Source organism: Netta rufina (assembly GCF_964035555.1).
Source record: "Netta rufina genome assembly, chromosome: 8".
NCBI classification, from domain to species: domain Eukaryota; kingdom Metazoa; phylum Chordata; class Aves; order Anseriformes; family Anatidae; genus Netta; species Netta rufina.
In genome coordinates this window covers 26,325,723-26,342,946 of record NC_140131.1, presented here as the reverse complement: position 1 = coordinate 26,342,946, position 17,224 = coordinate 26,325,723, and the positions used below count along the sequence as shown (strand labels likewise).

General features: G+C 38.8%; 1 protein-coding gene across 4 annotated transcripts in view; it reads right to left on the bottom strand.

The window, feature by feature from the left end:
• CAMSAP2 (calmodulin regulated spectrin associated protein family member 2) overlaps window positions 1-17,224 on the bottom strand; it is a gene marked incomplete at its 5' end in the record, with an annotated part of 79,240 nt that overhangs the window by 50,318 nt on the left and 11,698 nt on the right. The gene's annotated exons all lie outside the window — the stretch shown is intronic.

Genomic DNA, 17,224 nt, shown 5'->3' with positions numbered 1-17,224 from the left:
ATTTTTTTTTTAAATGAGACTAAATAAAGCAATGTAGAAATTGCTGTTCACTGAATTGTCCGACTCTGACTGCCTTATTGCACTTTGTGTTTAAATGTTTGTGTTTTCTTTTCCACACCTCCTTCTCACTAAAATTATAAACCGAGAGACATCTGTTCTTTCTTTACAAACATCCCGACTCTGTAATCCCATAATCCCTAAATGGGAAAGGGTGATTATTGGAAGCTTGTCTGAACTGCTCGTGAGATACATCACTAAATGTATGAGCAAACACAAGTCAGCAGTTTGAAGTACATGCCGTCAGAATAAAAGGCATTAAGTGTAACTTATGTTACCTGAGAACCCAAAGGAAAACATTATCAAACCTAAAAATCTGTCTGTCAGCATGGGCAGGCCAATCCATTTCAGAAAGATAAAAATCAGCATTGCAATAGCACCAGGTGGCATGGACACCATTACAAAAACTGGTATATAATTCTCTAAAGAAGCAATATCACAGCACGTTTAGTCACAGGTAACAGGCAATGCCCAGTACAGTGTCTGCACAGTCTGCCTGATAATCCAAAACAGTAAACAATTCTGCTAAAGAAAATCAATGTAGTACACACTAAAGATGCAAGAACACTTAGCATACTCTAGCACTACTCAAAAGATGAAATTCTCTGAAAGTCGCTGATGCTCTAAACAAATATTTTCATCTGGAAGCCTCAGTTACAAAGAAAATAGTAGATTTAAAATCAATCTTTCCTGCATGTGGACCTGCCTTTCTCATGAAAGTGACTTAGGGAGTACAAGTTGGGGCCCTCACCTGTTACACTGTTAGTTACAGTGATGCTGGTAGTACAATGAAACAAAGTCCTGAAGATACCTCACTGCCAGATTTTCAGAGAGAATCAATTTGCTTGTTCTGTAGGTCCTGTACTTCGATTGAAAAGTAAGATAGAAAAAAAAAAAAAAAAGCTTTTTGCTTCCTCTCAGATATATAGCACACGGTAATCCAACACTTCTCAAAGAAAGGTATTTCCCTGAGCTGTGCACCACAGAGTTCATTTTCACCTTTTCTCTTCTCAAAGCTAACCTGTAACACTTCACTGCTGAATTCCATGTGGGCTTAGAGCAACACTAGTAACTGGCATCAGTGCAAATATCACTTTAATACATGGCTAGAAAAGCATTATCAAAAAAAAACACAAACAAAACACAAAACAATTATCAAAATCGATGACTTCCTGTAATATATTCTGATTTCCTGTTTTAAACTAAAATATATTATTCTGCCCCAGAAACTATGACAATAAGGTAAGTAATACTGTCACGCCTAACGATTTGCAGTGTATTATTTTAATCTGCAAAGTACCATCTACACAGATGCCACTGCAAGGACAGAGGAGGAGAGGTGGGAGTTATACTGCAGAAGAAAATCATTTATCATCCTTCTGCAAAAGATATTCCTGGCAATAGGCATAATCACAACATGCCTACACACAGATCTTGAGGTCTCTGCTTTATTGGGGTTGGCACAGAGAGATGATACCTTTTAGATGATACAACTGAAGAACTTTCAGGAAGGATCTCCAAGCACTCAGCTCTGGTTATCTTTTGGTAACAAAATAGAAGGAAGTAGAAAGAATTTAAGTTGCTTGATGACAACCAAGCTTTGTGAATTGATGCACTGTGTTCTTCAGGCTCAGCAGTAACTTCACTTCCCTTTACCCTCCTACGCAGCCCTCATGGAAGACCCAGTTGCCACCCTGAGCCCTCTAATCTCTCCCATTTTTCCTCAAACCTGCATCCTGAGGGCCTTCCTGAACAATTCTCAATACGTGCTGGCTGGCCAGGAAGGAAGCTCCTCAGAATCCACAGCTACTTGGATTGCACTTCCATCTTTCCTTTGTCACATCAGTAAATTTGTCTCTCTCTTCTCTAGTCCAACAATATCTCCAATATACTTGTAAGAACTTGAGCAAGAAAGAATTTGTAAGATAAATAACAAGGAGAAGACACACAGAGGCCATTAAATAATTGGAACAACAGTTAGAAACAAAGTATTATTTGACTAGAATTAAATTTGCAAATTCAGACCATATTTTAAATTCTTTTGAAAGAAGGGTTGGGAAAGATACTGAAGCAATACCAAGAACAAAAATATCAGCAGTGTGTCTCTTCAGGAAAACTTGAAGCTAAATGTAGTCAGTGATCATACTGGAAGAATGGTGTTTTTCTAAATGAAGTAAGTAGCAGATAAAATCTAGATGACTACAGTTTGGATAAGACAACAAAAGGGACAATACAGTCAAATAATCATATTTTAAAACACCGGGAAATCAGTCTTGCATGATTTGAACTTGAATTTATTCATAAAGATGCTAGTTAAGTGTTATCTAAAAATAATTATGAACCAAGACCTTCATACAGGAAAAAGTGATGTACCTGGCAAGAAAAGCAGACATTTTTTACCCCAGAGAACGTAGTAACATTTTAGATAACAAAGCAGCCAGTCTTTTGTGCCGCTGCCCAAGCTCTCAGCCTTATAAAGATGGTTGGTTGCTCATTTCACTGATGACTGAAGATACTTACTACGTTTAAGGATAAGAAAAAATGGTGGGCTGTGAAGCTTCTCAACCCTAACATGATCACCTGTGAGATCAAATCAGATGATGGCCTGATGAGAAGGACTTCTAGTTGAGCCATCCTGAAAGAAATTTCATATTTTTCAAGAAAACTGCAAATGCAAAAGAGACCACCAGCAATTCTGTAGGTAGTCACAGAATCACAGGATGGTTGAGGTTGGAAGGGACCTCTGGAGGTCATAGTCCTCCTTAAGTATGCTCAGTGTTGAGCTGGTGAAAATTGTTAGTCACCATGATGTTGAAATTTTATAACTGAATGCTGTTCTTAAAGGCAAAGGGGTGGACAGGAGATATGCATATTTAAATTCAGACATGAAAGCACCTATCTTCTCCAATCTTTCTGAAAAGCAAAAACATGCTTTTTGCATAAATATTTTAACAATATGCATCATTAAGTTTATTTACCAATTCAGAGACATTAATCATGATTCCTCAATGGAGTTCAGATGCATAAAGTGATGCCTAAGATAGCTGGTTTAATAGAAGATTAATCATGATCCTCCTAAAAGCATATAGCATCACTCTACTGTAAGTTCAACACAGCATGTATTTATTCATCCCATTCATATCGGCTGCTCAGTGCTTTATTTCCCATCATCAATTTGTTGCACAAGCTGCTGCTTCCAAGGTCACAAAACGCAACCCTTTCTGAACTTGCTTGCACTGCCATCTGAAGTCAGTAGCTCAGCAGGGAACAACATGCAACACCGACACTTTCAATTGAATAATTGTTAGAATGGATGGTCCCAAAGTTTTATTTTCTTCCAATAGTTCCAGTTTCATAGAAGCAGTGACGTAAACAAATAACGCAATATGAAAGATAGCTTATATATCTGGACTATGGTCTGGCTCTGCAGAAACGAGTACCTTTAAGTCTTTTCTGCCTTCCAAAAGGCATATTATTGATAGCCTCTGGACTACCTGCAAGTCCGCCGATTTCATGCATAACCTACATCTTCATCTCAGAGACTAAAACTAATAAATGAACAAAAAAAGTTGTATCAAAAAATTGCAAAACAATTTAAAGAGAATCTTTTTGTACATATCGTGCTAGTCTTTCAGTAACACTAAGAACACTGGGGACACTCCAAACGACTAGAAGCAATGAAACAATGGATCATTATTATTATTATTATTTTAGAGTCAGCAGACAATACAGATAATTATAAGAATTCATATTCTTCTTCTCATCCCATGTAAAACAATTTCAGAGTCACAAAGCAGCTTGGTTTATTAAAAAAAAAAAAAAAGATAAAAATACTAATTAAAAATATGAACCTATGCAACATAAGCCACTCTTTAAAAACTCATTTACAAATGTAGCTGAGAAGTACATGGCATCTGACTTGATACTAATCCATCCTGATTAAATGGAATTTTTAATTCGAGATACATTAAGTGGAGTTATAATCTGGTCAGCTAAGCTTAAAATGCAACTCTAAGCCCCAAATCGTCACTGAACATGTGAGTTCTCTGAGAAACACCACAGGGATGAGCTATCTTGCCATTTCTTACTACTTATATTTATTAATGGCCTGGAAGAAAAACTCATCATTGATCAGGTTTGAAGAGAATGCAAGATTTGTGGGAAAGGTGATTAAAGAAAAGAGCAGATCAGAGGAGTAAAGCAATCGCTTCTGAGATTTGGAGGGTAAGGAGGGGGCTGAGAAGAGAACCAAATAAATCACAGTGAAATGGAGGGGCCCACTTCAGCTTAAAAAAAAAAAAAAAAAAAAAGCAAGCTACATTTATCATAAAGTTGGTATCTTTTCTAATAAAAGAAAGGTTTAAAGTTGCTTGAGGAAAAGAACCTTAAGCTTAAGGAATTGACACTACAGCCACATGTATGATAAGAGCATAATTGTGTTTAAGTCATTAAGACATCAGATCTTGTTAGAACAAGCAAGGCTGCATTATCCTTCCCTCTCCCCCATAATCAGTACAAGCCAATAATACCAAGCCACATGTAGCCTGTTACATAAATTCTCAGTCTCCCTGTGTTCTGGGAAAACCAAATTATCCCTCTGTACCTAGAGGCTTATGGGCATTATAATTACTATTTATTTTTTCAGAAGCACACTGTACTTGAGCAGGATTGGGATTTTTTCCCCCCCCCAAAGCTCTGACCTGGAAAATTAAGAATTTGCCAGCATATGCATGTTGAGACTTAAAGAAAATACAATTCATCATTCTAACTAAAAATTAGGGTGAAAAAAAAATACAAAAACCGCTGGGGATTACCTGGGGGACACCATAACACCTTAGAATATACCTGAGTTGTTTATTTGACTGATGCAGTTGTTGTCTACTACCCTAAGCCTGACAGCAAGTTCAGTAAGTAAACTGAGCAGGACTTCCTCTACTAGTCCTCTACTAGTCTCTGGACATCTCTCTTCTTCAGCTCCCTCATTATTATACCATTTTACTTCCCCCAAACCACCCTGTAAGTTTTCTCTGTATTTCTTCCTGTTGCTGAAGATGAAGCTAAAGTCCAAAGTTTGAACAATCTCGCTCTTTGCAAGAACCTATCTGTTAGGCGTGCTGCCCTATAGGGAATTCAGCAACACAGAAGTCATGAAGCTCCCTGACAGAATGATAGACAATTACCCTAAATTAGTCTTCCTATGGGCACTTTTCTTTTTTTTTTTTTTAACCTCATATACACAAACATGTTTTTCCATAGAACTTCTAAATAACAGATTTGGTTTTGCCTTTTTTTTCTTTTTTTTTTTTTTTGGGGGGGGGGGGGGGGGGGGCGGAGGTCAGGCACAGGGAAAAAGAGAAGAGTAAAAGCTCTTCAAAACTGAACTGAATTTTCTTTCCATCAACATATTGCCAATTTCATTGTCACCCTTTTATCAATTAAGATGCAACTCCACACAGTCATTTTACATTGAACCCCCCCCTTTTTTTTTTTTTTTCCTCCACTCAGCATTATGTTGAGTCTCCTCTGGAGATATTGAAGGCCCACCTGGACACCTACCTGGGCAACCTGCACTAGGGAACCTGCTTTGGCAGGGAGTTGGACCAGATGATCTTTCAAGGTCCCTTCCAACCCATACAACTCTGTGATTAAAAGTATCAATGTAATAAAACTCTTAAAAGCGAGTGGAGGTCCTTACCTAAGCTGACTACCTCCATAAACCAATACCCCAGAAACACAGCACCTGGGCTTACAGGACTATTGCTATGTAACAGCAAAGGAAGCTTTTAAAAATGTTTATTACCCTCATAGCATGTCCTTGAAACATCAAACACGGGCCATTTTCCACCAAAAGCACGAGGCAGTAATGTGGTATATTCAGCTTGAAAACAATAACTAAGTGTCCAAAGTCACCTTTTGTATCATTACAGGGGGGAAAACAGCGAGGCAGCTGGTCAGCAGGCAGGATCTGAGCCTAGAGCATACAACCACCTGACTGTGAGCATGCAGCGTTGTGCTGTCACCTGCACATCAGCAGCCACTTCCATCCGTGTGACTTGCATTCCTGAGTCTGCAAAACGCCCCAGAAGCTGCTGTGCCCTACAAGCCTCCACGAGGTCCCAGGTAAAATCCTGGGTCCAGTTTTTGCACCACATATCAAGAAGGGGTGGATCCAACAGAGGACACTCTGAATGAAGTTCAGGTGTGGGAAATAAAGTGCAAGAAAGACGTTATCTGCCCACAGAAGAGTGCTACAGAAAGGAAGGGAATGAACTGTTCTCCGTGTTCACAGAGACACAGCACGAAATAAGAAGCTGATACAGCAACAGAAAAGACTTAAGTAGGATAAAGTAAAGGCAACAATAAGGACAGTGGAATCATCACAACAAATTCCCTGGGAAGGCTCCGAAGCGTTTATTATTTAGCCTGGTTTCAGAGGTAGCCAGACACCTCTAGGAACGGCACATGCAACTTGAGACAGAGAGAGCATCTCATCACTGCCTGCTTGCTCTGATCTGTATCTTACCTCCTCATCACCACCAGCTCACCTGCTCCTGGCCATTATTCATGAAATTTTGAGACCCTGTGGTAAGGTTCTCCATACTACTGATGCAGCAAAATAATTTTGTGGAAGAAAAAAAGACCTCACAGCTGCCCCCAAACCTCAGAGCTTAATTCATAAATCACAGGTCAGCAGGCCAACGTCAGTAACAATGGGGCTATGGTGTTAAAGGACCTGTAAGCAAGCCTCAAAACAAATGATGTTGATAAAACAGATTGCATTTATTAAATGACATGCTATCTAGCTGTTTTTAACAGCATTCATTTTGTATCTACTGTAGTAGTAGGTTAGTTGCCTAAATGCCACTATCCAGATTACTTCAAAAGATATTAGTACCCTTTAGTAAGAGATACCTCAAATCTATTTTAAGAAACATAAGTTTATGTATGCGATTTCCTAGTATACATTTTACAGTCATATCCTATAAAACTCAGTATTCCAAATGAAAAATTAGTGTGATCCACCCTTACATGCTCACCCAGTACCTGTGTGTTTGGTCTCCTATTCTTGGAAATTTTCATCCTTTAAAACTCATTTTTCACCTGACACTTCTTTTTATGAAACCAAGCAGTTTAAAAATACAATACATACTTCACATTGTATAGACATGTCATTTAATAAATACTGACTTGGAGGTGTTCTAAACTGTGTTCCAAACACATCCAGCTTAAAGCTTATGAAGAGCTTTTGCCACTTCAACTTCTGAGAGATGCCATCAATCTTGACAGATTGTTGTAGATCTCCAGCTAGCAGAGATTATATATGATCCAGATACATGATTATATAAATTGCGATAAAAATAGCTTTTTCCACTCCCTAAAAATGATCAAGTTGTAGCATCTCTTTCTGAAACATGTTTTGCTTCTCATCCACTGGTGTTAGATTCATGTTTAGGAAGCCAGAGAGGTATCTTCTGCTAGGAGATACCCTTCCTGGTGGATAGCATAAAGCTGAAAATCTTCCACGTTTATTGTAGACAGTCACTTTGTTGAAGAGCACTATTGCAGTTAGCTTGTAATTTAAATAGTTGAACAAGTTACTAGATAGTTAGTGTTTTATTAAAACTCTTACACTGCTTTATTTACATAGGAGAAATTTATTCGATTTTACTTTGGGTAACTTGGAAACACATTCTGCAAAGTAATAAAATTTCCTATTAGTCCATAGAAAACTTATAAAAACCTACTGTTTCATATGAAAGACTCAAGCGTACTGATATTTACTGCATTTCATTAAGTGCCCAACAAAGAGACTGGACATACTATGAACACCTTACAGCACTTTGTTCATTCAATTTCAGAGGAAAAAAAAGTCCCAGAAATTTGTTAAATTCCAAAGAGATTGTAAGAATAAAGATTTTAATGTTATGATACATCTACTGTGATGACAGAGTGTGCTCTTGGCTGATAAGCGAGGGCAGACTGCCAGGTTCATGTGTGCAGATTAACAAATGTAGATTAGCAGCATTCTTTTGTAGTGCATGGGAGCAGCTGCCGCATTATGGTGAGTACAAACTGTATTCCTTCAGCATTCAGTGCTGTTTTGTCCCCTCGTTGCCTGTGTGCGTACTCCACAGAGCTGGTAGTGAAGCTCTCCTTATGTTTACACGACAGACCCATACCTCCTGCTGAATGCAGCTCACTATTTTCCATAATAGGAAGAAAGCACTGCTCTTAACCAAGTCGCTGCCTACTACAAACGTGCAGGATCTTTAGCTTTCCCCTATCCATCAGAAGAACATTAGGAAAGATTTCTCTTCACGTAATATAAACAGACCGATGAAGAAAGATCTTCCAGGTAGTCTGTAAAACAAGTCACAGATTCTTCTTTCAGAAGCAGCTTAGTTGCTGTAACTCCAAATACACATTTAACCAAGAAGAATTAAGACCATTCCTAAATATTTAAATAAACTTTTCACATATTTAAAAAGAGACAAAGAAAGTTTTATGGCAGCCAGTTTGCTGCCAAAAGCTGAACTGCACTACTTAAGCAGTATCGTTAAAACTGGGAGAAGATGATCTTAAGCTGTTTAACAAAACCGTACTTCTTTCAAGATTAATGAAAATACTTCCTGACCAGTTTAGAAAGCGTTTTCTAAATGATATCTGCCATCCTTCACAGGCTTTAGTTCTTAATATTTTTCTTTCCTAATCTGTCCCTCCATTTAACTGTTTTCCCTTGTGTGGCTCCAGGATTGCTGTGTCGTTGCTGTTGTTGTTTAAGCCCTTCCTACTCTTCCCCTTTTTTGTGTGAGATTAACAGTAGCATGAGAAAGAACACAAAACAAGAATACAATCTGAAGCTTTTGGGTTCAGAACTGTAGTGAACCTAAGGCAGAGGAACACCAAGTATTTTTTCAGCCCCAGCAGCACTTTGCTTCCTAATTTGCAAGGAAGTGAACAAAACAGCCAACCAAAAATGATGCACTACTGCATTTTCTCACAAAAGTCATGAGACTTTGGAAAGCATCAGCTTCTCTTAGGTATGCTTCCACTTTATTTCCTGCCATCGTTCTAACGATAGTGCTTTCGTTTAGTTAGTGTTTATTTAGTGTTAGTACATATCAATTGGAAGAAGATATTCTGTAATATTCTCTTCTCATTTTGGAGAGCGAGGAAATATGATGCCCATAATTTCACATCAAAACAAGCACGAAGTACTTTGTTGTTGTTCCTGAACATTGCCTATTACATTCCTCTGGCAAAGAGAGCTCTAAGGCCAGCTCTGCACAGATCAGGGAGTTGACGGTGGTTCTGAGAAGGTACTTTCAATGCAATAAAAGCATTATGACCTATTCAACCTGCACAACTGAAATGAATCTTACAAGAGCTGTTAAAAAGCAATCAGATTGTGTTATTTTCCAAGCAAGAATTTTTATCAGTGCAAATCTGAAACTGCAGATACTTTGCTGGAACCCTGAGTAAAGCCACGATCCTGCGCAGACATTTGTACTGAAATTTAGGATACAAAAGAGGAAAAAAATGACGTGTGAAAATTAAAGCTAAAGAAACATAGAAGACTTCAGTTTTCTTGTGTTGGGGCAGTTGTAAATGTGAAAAGTTTTTTGTTTGTTTTTAAAGCACTAGAAGTCTTGGGAAGGATCAGCAAAGTACTCCTACTTTGTACACTTTATAGACAACTTTGGCATCAGCAGCCCTGCTACCTGCGGTATTAGTTGGTGCACAAGTTGAGTAGACAGCTTTCCATGGAAACCTTAATGGTGTTGCCAAAGGCTTTGTGGTTACTTACGTCTTTCACAAATTTGATATCAATACCTACATGCCTGGAGTTCATTCCTACCCATACTTGCCTACAGCCTGTGTTAAACAGACTTCAAAAATGATGCTCTATGAATAGATGTCTATTCTCTCCCATAAGACATTACTAATAACTAATTGTCTTTTGCTACAGTTTTTCTTTTCAGCTATTTGTAGGCTAAGATGTGTATGGATAAAAGTAAACTGAGAACAACTTAGATATGGAATTTTAGTTCAGCTGCAGTTTCTTTTGACTACAGCCCGTGCTAATCATCAACAGTGCTAAAGAATGCATTAACACCAAATAATCAAAAAGACAATTCAGTTTCAGAAAAGGAACAGACTGAGATTAAATACATTCTTCAGTCCCAGAAAATTGGGTAAAACGCATCCCAGTGACTCGCACTGATAATCTGCACTGGTTCTGTGCACACAGAGTTCTAGACAAAGGCAGCCTGGAAACAACCCCTGGTCCCTGCTGCTATTTACATGAAACTGATAAAAAACATTTTGCATAAGAAACGTTTAAAAAACAAGCAGTAGGGTGAGATGGCAGAACAAAATCCCGAGCCTATAAATCAACATAAACTGCATGGAATACACTGGGACCCTATGAGCACAACAAGCTTTATGAGGAGTGTAGCAGTTACCACAAGCAGAGTACAAACTGACACCTTGTGCCCCAGGGGCCTGGGATCCATGCCCCCTGTGGGACCCCAATTTCCTACCTTGGACAGATGTCTGTGCAATACTAACCAAAGGGACATGGGGTATCTGATACAGCCTCACAAAAATACCGGATTACTCTTCTGAAGCAAATGAGAACCCGACAAGGGACTTGTGTGAAGAGACTGACCTAGAACTCAGTCTGCAGCAGAAATAGAGGAAAAATACGGAACAGCTAAGGAATACCTTACCCCAGCCTTCTGTGTGGTGTGTTAGTCTCTGAAAGTTCTAAACCTAGGAAAATAATTCTAAATTCAGGTTGTGCCAAAACTACTTTTGTTTATTACTGAAGCATACCGCCATGCAAGATGCTTAAGGATCACAAGTCAGTTAATATTTGACTGCTGTTTTAACTAAGATTGTAATATCTCATGGCTCAAGTCGAGTAACTGCACGCTCTTTTTATGTGCCCTCAACTAACAAGTAATTCACAATAGCACAGGAATGGGAACTTGTTACATCATGCCCAAAACCAGACAACAAATTCTTGAAGGCAGAAGCCACATGCAATTTCTTTGTTCTGTGAAGTGTGAGTACACTTCTTGTTGCCTTACAGAGTTAAAGGAATTCAGCAACATGCAGAGGCTGCAGCGTGTAGCTGCAAGCTAACGGGTGAACTGCTGGAGTCCTTCGTCAAGGATAAATATTCCTCTGATGAGAGGGAATGGCATTTCAAATGAATCCACTCTGAGATCAAAAATCTGGATTGGAGGATGAGTTAACTACTTATTGTCTGCTGCCTTATCCAGGAAAAGATGCAGATTTTAGCTATGGGTACAAAATGGCATCATCAATCCCCCTTCCTTCCCCAGACAATTCAGAGGCCACAACTAACTTCACCATTACCAGCAGACAACAGAAGAGCAGAGCTGGTGCACAGGTCCCAGGAACTGCCTCTACTCCCTTCTCAGATTTGCTTCAGATCAGTTTTACTCCTGTGAAACGAGTACCCCTTGGCAGGTGGGTAACTGTAGATGTGATCCTAGAGCAAGCACATCGTCCAGTTTTGCTGCTTCTGAAAGAGGCAGAGTTTGTGCTGTGATCACTCCACAACGCAAGCCAGTAACTGGGAGAGATATAGAGATTTGCATCAAAAGAGCACTCCTGATCACAACTGAAAAGCTAATACAGGCATCTAGTTATACATCAGCTGTAGCACAGGTTCACAAATCACTACAAAGAAAATCATTGCCAGACTTCCTCACAGGAGACATTTTCAAGGAAGAAAGTAATCTGCAGCTGAATTGATAAACAATTTGGATGATAGTGCACTACTGGCTGACAAACAGGGAGTACACAGAGAATTGCAGCGTTTCTTGATTAATGAGAGCATTTTTCAAGAATTATTATATATTTAAGATCACTGTTCAGCTCGCTAATGTTTTTCTGCAGCAGTATTTTTCCAAATAGGAGTTCAGGTGTATGCACAACATATGCTTTTTGACTGCATTATGCTTTTTTTTTTTTTTATTGGCAGTGGTGGTGGTAGTTTGGTTTTTAAGCATTTTTCACTATTGAGACAATTATGTACAGAAAAAATTGTTATAATAGTCTATTTGCCTGGAGATAGTGTTTATGTATGACATTCACTCATCTCTTTCTAGTCACTAAATTTTAAGAAATAAAGTATTTTACGTATTTAAATCAAGTGAACACGTTCCATTTTCCTGCCCTCATTGTCATATATTGATAGATTTTTGGTGCGAGCTTGGCAGTAGTCTATAGTATTACTACAGCTGTTCATGCTCTTTCCCCCTCAGCCCTTAATACTCGCTGGTTTTAAACAGGTACTTAAGATTTCACATTATTATCCCTCAAGCTTGAAATTTAGTTAGACTTGGCCCTGCCATGTTAGGGACAGAAACTGGGCAGCACAGAAGTCCACAGCTTGGGTAATTACGCAGCTTCAGCCTCCCTGCAGAGCATCAGGCAGTTTCCCTGCAGAGTACCAGGCAGCAGAGAATTAAGATGCTGCTTCTTTATTTTCTTTATTCCTTCCCCCTAAATGGCTGAAATGCATTACAGGGACTTGGGGGGGGAAAACATTTTTAATTCCTCACTGAATCTATCTGTTCTTCCATCCACTTGAAGAAAATTGACAGAGACCACTAGCACATGGATACAAAATGGTCAGAATGATTAAATACCAAAATTCTTGTAAAAGGGTTGGGCTGCCATAAATATACTATTCAGTCAGTATACAATTATTGGTAAAATGCTGAAAATTGTCTCCAAGTCTCCTCTGGTTCATCCTATGTGAATATCACAGAATCACAGAATCACAGAATTTTCTAGGTTGGAAGAGACCTCAAGATCATTGAGTCCAACCTCTGACCTAACGCTAGCAGTCCCCACTAAACCATATCCCTAAGCTCTACATCTAAACGTCTTTTGAAGACTTCCAGGGATAAAATATATATATATGAATATAAAATATATATAAATTAACATGGAAAAAATCAACTTGGAAATATAAAAGTTAAGCTTGATTTGAACTCTGATCCTACACATGTTTATCTGGAAGCAAAAATTATTGCATAACTACCAGAACCGTGCTGAATTCTGAATTCATAAGCTATTTCTTATTTCTAATTTCTATAGCCTGTCAAAATCTCCATATGGAAGTGCCTGCTGAAGACTTTTTTTTCGTGTTAACGCACTGGAACTTGCCAAAGTAGCCTTGCTCATGTTTTTGCAACTCAGTTTTCATCAACCTTTTAAGTAACAGTTAATTCTTTTTTCACTACTGAAGTATAGATTTCAGAAGCAAATATACTTCTGTTCTTGGTTGAACGTTGTGTCAATTCCAAGCTCTGGTCTATTTTTGCAATGCTCAAAGTCTAACGTGGCAGAACCAAGACTCCTTGAGTTCCAAACTGGAGAGCAATAAGGTGGTATTTCATTTTTTGCTCCCCTGCCAAAAATAAAAGCAACAGGAGGATCCTATCAAATAATAAAATTTAACAAAAGCAAACACAGTATTAATGGCTTGCAATAGATGGAGAACAGAAATAGAGGTACCACTGAAGAGATATAAAATATTGTGTCAAGATGCAGTCTCTCAGGAACAGTGTCAATCACAAGTTTTTAAATCAGAACAAGCCTAAAAAAACCCCAGCTTTCAGTTTTACTACGAAAACAATACAAGATGTGAACAAACCAAACTTGGGAAACCAAAACAAGCCTGACCCCACACAGACTTCCCCACCCTACACAGGGGAGTCTCTAACAGAAACCTTTTCTCCTGTTACTGTCTGTTAATTCTGTGTCTTTCCCAATTCACTGCCATGCAGGAACCTGGTTTATGTATGCACATACATACAATATACATGGATTTACACGCATACTTATAAGCATACACAAAAACTTGCAGTTTCCCCAATTAGGCACCAATGCAGTAATGACTAACACGGAAACTAGCACCCATCCTGACCCAAACGTATAAAGAATGAAACACATCCACTCCAGGCTTCTCTGTTTCCATTACATGAGGTGCTCCCTAGCGAAAGGTTCAGTTGTTGCTGTCTAAGAAACCGAGAAGGCCAGCGTTTGACATCGCTGCTGTAAGTATTCTAGTCACACACGAAGCAAACCAGGAATTAATCACTGCAGCCATCCCTTTGCTACAGACACGTACACAGTACAAGCAATTCCCAGTCTGACTGCAGCTACACACAGAGCATAAATCAAACAAGCCATTCTGTACTCATATCTCTTTTCCTATTTTCCTAAGGTAACTCACCCTTTCTCTGCTACAGAAATGCAATACATCTAAGCAGAAAACACTCGATATCCTCTAACAAACACCATCTTTTCCTTTTTTATGGGGAAGATGGGATAACAAAGGTAAGAACTACCATACAGCTTTCCAGTAAATTACTCAGAATTAGACTGAGCACAGGTTTAACACAATCTGGCTTAACAGAGGAACGCATGAGTTAATTACACATGCAGATTTTCCTGTTCTACACAGTTGAAAAAGAAAAAATCATTCCATGCTCAAAAACAGGATATATAGCTTACATAGTACGAGCTGGAGGAACGGAGACATATGGAAGACTAGGAAAAGGTACTGCAAGATGTCAAAGGGATAATTTTAAGACTGGCAATAGTACAACCACCAGATTTGACATCCTCTGCCAACCCTACTGAGTAATAAGGAAAAAGGTTGAGACTTCCTAATTAAGACACAGCGCTGCTGCTAGGAATTTGCTTGGGGACTTCAGCATGGCATGACAAATTAAAACCCCTGGGCTACGAATATTAGGATCAAGACTCCAGTTTTCACAGCCATTTCTCTGGTAGCAACTGTGTCAGACTTGGCTGTCCTTCTGCCCAGGACAGTTGGGCTTCCTGGTGTTCCCTGTCACATTGCCTTGGCCCAGCTGTTGCACAGCTGCTCATGAAACAGCTAGCCCAGAAAAGAAGGCTCCGGGGAGACCTTACAGCAGCCTTCCAGCACTAAAGGGGGCTGCAGGAAAGCTGGGGAGGGACTCCTTGTCAGGGGGTGGAGTGATAGGAGTGGCTTTAAATTAAAATGGGAGATTTAGATTATATATAAGGAAGAAATTCTTCACAATGAAAGTGGTGAGGCACTGGCACAGGCTGCTCAGAGAAGCCCCATCCCTGGAGGTGCTCAAGGCCAGCCTGGATGGGTTTGTGAGCAGCCTGGTCTGGTGGGAGGTGTCCCTGCGCATGGCAGCTGGTTGGAATTAGATGGGTTTTAAGGTCCCTTCCAACCCAAACCATTCTATGATTGTAGGATCTGTTGCTGGTACTGAGGCAGGGACAAGTGACCCAGAGTAGAAATCTTGGATGCCGGCTGTTACAGCATTCATGCCTGAATAAGTACCTGCTGGACCACACCTAAACAACACAGGGAAGAGCCTCAGATTTCCTCAAGCACTGGAAAAATACAAGACTGCTACTGAAGTGTGTTTTAAGCAACATTAATTACTAAATTAAAGATTGGCATACTGGAGAATACAGACATATCTCAACTGACAGCTCTGAAAACAGATACCTCGTGCAACTGTTCTAGAGAGGGATCAAATGAAAAAGCCAGACTCAGAAACGCAAGTCAGCAACCTTATCTTCATTCAGGGACATGAATGAAGTTACATAAAAACATGAACAGTCAGGACATTTGTTTCTTATTCTTTTAAAAGTTCTTACTTCTATGAATATTTTAAACCAACGCCTCATGACTGCTGCAAACATCCTGCAAGTTTTATATCACTTCAGAACACCTCATTTGATATCCGCACCTTCTTTAACTGAAATGCCACTGGTTCTTTGCTGAACTCTCCTTTATAAAAGGAATATCGACATCAAAAAACAGACTGATAAGATCTCAAGTTCACTGCATTCAGTGATCACAGCTAAAACACACAGAAAGGGTGTCTTGACTTGTATCATTATGCTACTGTTGAAATACTGGCATTTTTAGATCTTGAGCGCTCTCTGAGCAGGACAGAATTTTCAATCAAAAAATAAAACCAAAGCCAACATTCAGAATTTCATCTTGATCTCAGATTGACTACTACCACCTCTAAAAAACAAAAACAAACAAAGTGCAAACTATTAGGTCTAGTACTTCCTGGCAATACTGCATCGAAGAAATCATTAGTTACTAATCAGTAGCTTTAATTTCACACCCGTAAAGCCTCTATAACTTATCAACCAGTAACAACTGATGAAATGAGAGGCTGCCTTTAGTCATACTCTGCCAAATGCTGGTTAGTGTTCTCACATGTCAGTAAACACACACTCCCAATGAGCTGAGCATAAAAATATTGCTATATTAATTTTTCCTCCATTTGAGCAGCAGCTACAAATTGATGACCATAAAATCCAGAGGAGTTCAAGAGGACAGAGTGCAGTAGGAACAGTAATTCTATTGAGATCATAATAAAAATTGCAAGCGATTTCAAATGAACAAACTTGAGTAAAGTTCTGTGTTAGAATGGAAGTTGTCACCTCAATGCCAGTAGTCTCATACTGTTGTTATTTTCTGTACCAAACATTAAATACACAGGAAGGTGAAAACAGTTTCAAATACCTCACTTTGAAGATTATTCTATCATAGTGCCAGTTTACGTACAACTTAGAGGAAAGGATCGGCCATATGTAGCTGTTTTAGACTATTTTTTCCTTCATCTCCAATCAAGGAGGAGAATCCATGGCTTAGGAGATTAGTAACAGAATCATTCATCTATTAAACTTAAGTTTTAAGCAACTGGAGAAAGCAAAAGCATATTAAGTCTTCATAAAAGAATATATCATTGTTAGGTTTTACAGTAATTTGATATGTAACTAGTGACTACCAAATGTTATTAGGTTGAATAGCCTGCATGATCTCAACTTTTTTTTTTTTTCCATCCTTACAGAGATCTCTGGTTAAAAACACACCTTAATTTTCAAGCCACCTTTCAAACAGAAATTTTCACTGGTAATCAATGCTGTAAAACAGAAGTGAAAGTGATCATACTGCCACTCCTATGTTTAAAAATGTAACACTTGCACTAAGCGGAATGATAGCTGTTTTCAATCATTAATACTAAGGTAATACATTTGTACTGACAGCTATGAGGAGATGGAAAAAACAAAACAAAACAACCATAAG